Source organism: Girardinichthys multiradiatus, chromosome 5 (genome assembly GCF_021462225.1).
Source record: "Girardinichthys multiradiatus isolate DD_20200921_A chromosome 5, DD_fGirMul_XY1, whole genome shotgun sequence".
Lineage (NCBI taxonomy): Eukaryota > Metazoa > Chordata > Actinopteri > Cyprinodontiformes > Goodeidae > Girardinichthys > Girardinichthys multiradiatus.
Window position 1 is genome coordinate 27,410,287 of NC_061798.1, and position 6,461 is coordinate 27,416,747.

The following is a 6,461-nucleotide window of genomic DNA, read 5'->3' on the forward strand; positions in this document are numbered from 1 at the left end:
GTATAAACTATTCTTAGTATGAATTAATCTGTTCTGTGAAGGGCTTGGAGGTTCACTAGTGAACACACAGCACCATGAAGACCAAGAAACACAGAAGACAGGTCAGGGGGAATGTTGTGGAGAAGCTTTGAACCATCCATCCATTAGATGTTGTAACAGATTACCTAAAAGTCCTTAAAAACAGGGACACCTGAACTCTGGGAGGAAGCCGGAGTACCCAGAGAAAACCCATGCATTCATGGGAAAACTGCATGCCGAAAGTCCCTATGCCGGGATTCAAATATGTGATCTTCTTGGTGCAAGGCAGCAGTGCTTCCAATTGTGTCACTCTGTTGTCACTGTTCAGTTATGTCTGAGCTAAATAAAAGTGTAACTATAAACCTGCCAAGGCATGTACATGCAGTGTACCTAACTAAAAGGCTGCACAGAAAAAAAGTATTAATCAAATAAATAGGAACAAAGTCTCTGTTAGCTTTGGAGGCACTGCAGAGAGCCACAGCTCAGGCAGAAGAATCTGCTGACAGGACAATTAGTTGTGTGAAGCCCTAACTCTGAAAACTAACTGCACATCACCCTGAACACACCATCCCGACAGTTAAACATGGTGGTGGCAGCATCATGGTGCCAGAAGCTGGTCAGAGCTGATGGGAAAACTGATGGGTGATACCAGAGGAAAAGCTGTTAGAGGCTGCTAAAGACATGAGACTTTGGTGAAGCTTCATACAGCATGACGACCTTTAACACACTGCTAAGGCTACAATGGAATGGTTTAGAGCAGGTGTCTGCAACCTGCGGCTCAGGAGCCACATGTGGCTCTTCAGTCCATCCACAGTGGCTCTTGAGGATTTCAGCCAAAAATGATAAACACCCGGGAAATATTTTTAAATATAAAGATAAAAAAGGTTAGTTCTAGCATTTGTTTCTGTCCTTGTTATGCTGTATTTGCATAGTTTCCACAATGGAATGAAACTAACGATACAATGAATTCTTTCTAGTTTAGTCCTGTCATTTTGACATTTGGCTGGAAACTACATGTCTTGTCTTCATTATCCATATCTTTGGAACATTTCATTAGAGAAAATGTTTTTTTATCTTCTCGTGAGAGTTCATTCATTCATTTTTCTTTTATTCATACATTAAAAACATAAACAATTTTATTCAGTAGGTGTTTATTAAACCTCATAAGCTTGCTTTTTGGGGTTGGGGCAGGCATCTGCAACCATTAAAATCTAGTGAGCCATATATGCCCTTAGTCCAGCTAAATAAAACTTGTTTATTAAAACATCATGAAACGTCATGTAACACAAAAACTATGTAACACATACCTCAAAGACTTGTAGCTGTAACTGCATTCAAAGATGGTTTTACAAAGCATTGATACAGTGGCTGGGTGGTGGGGTGGTGGTGGTTGGTTGGGGGTTGGGGGCTTAATAATACTTAACATTTTGTTTGTATTTTTCTTCCATTTTACAGACATGCACTACTTTATTTTGGTCTCTCATAAAATCCTACTGAAATCCTTTCATGTTTTTGGGTGTAATGTGGCAAAATATTAAAAAGTTAGGCTAAAAACCTTAATATGAATTTTAAAAGTGACTACTTCATCCTATTTTGTGAGGATTTTAGTCTTTCGCAACAAACAGTCAAATTTTAATAAAGTTGATTATATTTCCTGATGAGGCTCATTTGTCAGAAAAGTACCTTTTGAAAATAACAACCTTTAAGCACATGTTAAACATACTTTTCATTAAGCCCACTTTCTGTATTAAAAAATCATTTTATATTGGACTGATGTAATATTTTAATCCTAAATATCATGGGAAAGTCGTCATATTTAACAGAAGTAAAGGCTTGCAAACCTCTGTCTGTGTGTAAGTAATCTATATTATTTTTTTCACTTAGTGAATTGAGTTACTGAAATAAATTAACTTTTCAATAATATTCAAATTCACTAAATGGATCAGTAATAACTCAATTAACCTAAATACGTAAGGATTTAATTTGAGCGGAACAAGTTGAGTCTCCTCAGTGATGCATAGCATCGCATGCATTTCCAGGTATTGCATAACTTGCTGAAGCAGCAAGAAATAGAACATGTTTGGTTAATTAGTCATCGTGTTAGAATATAAATTGCACTGTAAGTGGAAAAAGTGAAGTCTTTCCACAGATATCTTGTTGAATTGGATAATAGATTTAAAAGGCAATGTTGTTGGAAAATTTGGGAAATATGACAAATTTGGCCACTCGAAGTAAAATTACTTCTTGGAAAATTAATAAGAAATTTTGTTATTTAATAAAAATCTTTAAAAAAACGTGCCCCATAAATTATAGTTAAATATCCTGTAGAAAACAAAAAACGCGAGTGACTGTCTTCAAAGCTCTTTGTTGTCTGCAGAAATACATCGTCACATGGTGTGATGCTGTCAGGAGTTGGGGAAAAACTTCAGCTGTGCAGGAAAATATGACAGTGTCTGGACTTTGAACTGCCACCACCAGCAGCATCATCATGACCGCAGAGAAGAAACATGGAAAGTTCGGCAAGGAGGCAGACCACCGCCAGGGCATGGTGTCTCGCCATGAGCAAATATGGGATTATTATTCTAAAAAAATGATTCATCACTCTAAGTTTCTGCTCCAGGCAAGTTAGTGCCTAACTTCAGCAATTCAGCTAGCTCCTGCAGTAAAACCACACAGGTTAATGTAACAGAAACCAAGGTTTAGATGTGATTACATGCTTCTATTTTAAGGTGAAATTTCAAGTTAAATAAAGGAGTGTGATATTTAATAAAATGTAACAATTCAAGTTACAGGGCCTTGCAGTCTTGGTCTCATCAGATCAGAGCAACTTCTTCTACTGTTTTACTGTGTCCACATGGCTTGTGCCAACTTGCAAACTGAACTTCTCATGGCCTTCATTCAACAAAAGCTTTCTTCTTGCCACTCTTACATAAATACCATATTTGTGAAGTGTACGACTAATAAATGTCCTTTTAAGAGATCCTCCCACCTGAGCTGTGGATCTCTGACGCTCCTCCACGGTTAACACGGGCACCTTGGCAGACCAATGCTGTTTGTTAACTCACACTCTTCAACAAACCCAGAACAGCTCTATTCGTTCTAAAATTAAATTACACACAAGTGAGACTCTGTTTTACAGATTAAGTGACATTTGAACCAGTTGCTTAGACAAGATTAATTTCAGGGATATCAGAGTAAAGAGGAGTGAATAGAAATGCACTTTTCTGATTTTTATTGGGTATACATTGGGAAAACCATGTATCATTCTCCTCCAAATGTGCCATTGGGATTTTATATAACATAAAATCCCATTAGAATGTATTAAAGGTTGCATTTGCTACATGACAATGGGTATTATCACTTTCACAAGGCACAGTCGACAACCGAAGTTTATTTTACAGAGCTGTGAGGGTTAGGGCAAAAAAATGCATTAGTGCAACAACATCTATGAGACAAATCTAAACAAATACGACACAAACAGTCTGACCAGCTATTGTTTTGTCTCCCACATTGTTGCAGTTAGAGAGAAATGGTCTGAAACACCACAGCCACTGAGGTGTGAGTGGTGTGCGTCTGTGAATGAAGCACAACATGAAATGTTTACAGTGCACCTTTCTGTCCCCACAAATTTCAGCGGTTCAGCGACGAAGAAAAAAAAGGTGAAGCATGAGTTCTTTATTTTTTCAATCTTTGTGTTTTCTCCTCCTCCGCTCTGGCCAGTTGATGACGTTTAATGGAGTTGATGACTTTTAATGAGTTCCCATCCCATCGTGGTTACATGCTCTGTATTGAAGCTGCCCTGTTGTCTGTAAATGCTGCCTATAAAATGCTTGTTAGTAAAATGCACACATATATTTTATGTGCTTCCTGACTGGAGACGGGACTAATTCCTCTGCTGCTGGGTCTAGAAAATGAAATAAAAAACCTTAAAGACTGAGCCAAGAGTCTTCAGCTGATCGTTCCCAGACAGGGAATTCAGGTTGGAGGTGGTGCAATTCGTAGAAGAGAAAGTAGCACAAAAACCAACATGCATGCACAATTGTGAACCTAAAGGAACTGTGTTACAGCCGATGGCCAGACGGCCAGACTGTTTACAACAGCAGAAAGAGAAAGCACAGAGCGTGGACCCAAAGGGAGACTGGCGCTGGAGCGAAGCCACATGCGGTCATGGCGTGTAGTAGTAGTAATGTGGACCTGGCAGGCGGTGGATGGATGCAGAGGGTGTGCTGAGGGGGAGGCAGTACCCCAGCCAGGCCATGGCTGCGTGGTGGTTAACCAGTCTAGGTCACCTACACTTCCTCTGGCCTCCCTCTCCCTGGGAGGAAAAACAGTCTAGTCAAAATAATGGTGTCATTTTGGCTTCTTACGTTTGAGCAAGAAGGGGAGAGAGATAAATTTAGAGGCAGCAAAGCAAAAGGAGTGGCCAGAAACAGTTGAGGACACAAGCAAGCAAAATATCGGCTTTGTGTTTTTTTCTTCTTCTCACAGCTCTTAAATAAGCCGTCTTAAATGAGTGGCACAGCTCCAGTGCAGCCTGTGAATTCAGATGTGTCAGCCTACGCAAGCAATTATAACTGCATCTTCCGCTGACCCCCCTCACTCTTTAACTTGCTGTACACATCCTAATCTGTCCCCATTATTCCAGGCCAGTTGATCTTTGACTACGACCTGCTTCCTGTCGGTCAGCGTGACTGCTGTGCCGTGAAAACTGAAACGATCCTGGGGGGCGGGAAGAGGATAGTTTCACCTCATCTGTGGATCTTTGTGCATCAGATCTATTTCTTCAGTGTGCAGACCCCTGACAGTCTCACATGTTGCTGTGAGTGAGTCGAGCCTGCAGGTATGTAACACCCTTCTGGCACCGGCCCCTCTTGGCCTCCTTCACAAGACATACTCGAAGGTCGATCCCGCTCTTCCTGTTACAGAAATAGAGAGCCGTGCAAAAGTATTCCTACCCCTTTCCACATTTTGTCACAGTGTTTTATGTGATATGTAAACTTAAAGTAATACTGAATTTTGTAGAGTGTTGTTGTTCCGCTATAAAGTGAACCTCTTTTTGGGAGACTTCAATACCCCTTTTCCATTAATACTTACTCTACTCAACTTGGGTCAGGTTGGGTTGGCTTTACACAGTTTGTTTTTTCCATTACAATTCAGTACCACCTCAATGTGGCTGGGATCGTAAGTAGCAAGGTGGCCCCACAGTCTGAAAAAGTAACGTGATGTGATTTGTAGTGATACAAACACAACAACAATGGAGGACCTATGGATGTTGTCAGACTCAGAACCAGAGAAGCCTGCCAGCAGCAAGATGAACCACTCTGGATAAGTACAGGAGAGAGAGGGAGGCCATGGAGCAGTATTAAACTGCTGGGTAGGAGCTAGGGGACGTATCTCAAAAACAGGCTTAGAAGGATAAAAGATATCTCCCCAGTAGGCATATAATGACACAGAGGTTTTCAAGCTTTGTTTGGTGTAAAAATTCAAGTAGAAACAAAAGATTTTCAAATATGAACCAATTCAAAGTTATTATTCTTAGAATTTCATTAATTTCATTAATTTCTGTGACTCTTCTATTTAATGTTTTGTTGTTCCAGTGCAGTGTTTTGGATTTCTGCCTCTGCAGCTGGCAGGTAACACACATGGCAGCTCTGCTTTTGTCTCAACTAAACAGCGTGGCCACTGTCACAAAAACCAGTAATCATCAGACTGGTTTGCTGACCTTATGACCTGGTTCTAGCCTAGTTAGCTGTTTTTCTAACTCTAAACAAAGTGGCCAAGATCTGTGAAGCATTTCTTATGTAACTCTGCAAGAAACCAAAAGAGATTTAATGAAAATGCCGAGGTATTGTTTCAATGGGCCATCTGGTATGGATGATGTCTAAATGAGACTTTAACCATCCTATTCCACATGTAAACACAACATTTATTCTGATTCTTATTTGCCTTGCATGACGGAGAGGGACAGTTTGGTTGCATAATGAATCCAGAATTAGTAAGATAATTGTTGGGGTGAGTTTTTGTTTTCCTAATCTTAACCTGACATCTCCAAACCTCAGACATAGTAAAGATGCTCTTTTTCCCTCTCAGACAGCAGATGGCTGCCATCATTTTCTCAGCTGTCCTTGAACCAGAAGGTGTCTGAATGAGACTGGGCTGTGATTACTCTTTAGACGAAAAACCACACTGGACGACGGCCAGCCAGAGGAATGGCAGAGATACCGCAGGATCACTTTGGAGCAAAATCTCCCAAACAAACAATGTTAATTTAGTGTCTGCATTTTTACATTAAAGGATATTCTTATTTGCCAATATGTTTAAACAAGGCTCACCATCATAAAGGGAAATATAGTTAAATTTAAATGTAGAACACAAGTTTGACATAATTGTTGGTTACTATACTGAATAATTTGTTCAGCAATACACCAATTGTTTACAGGTCA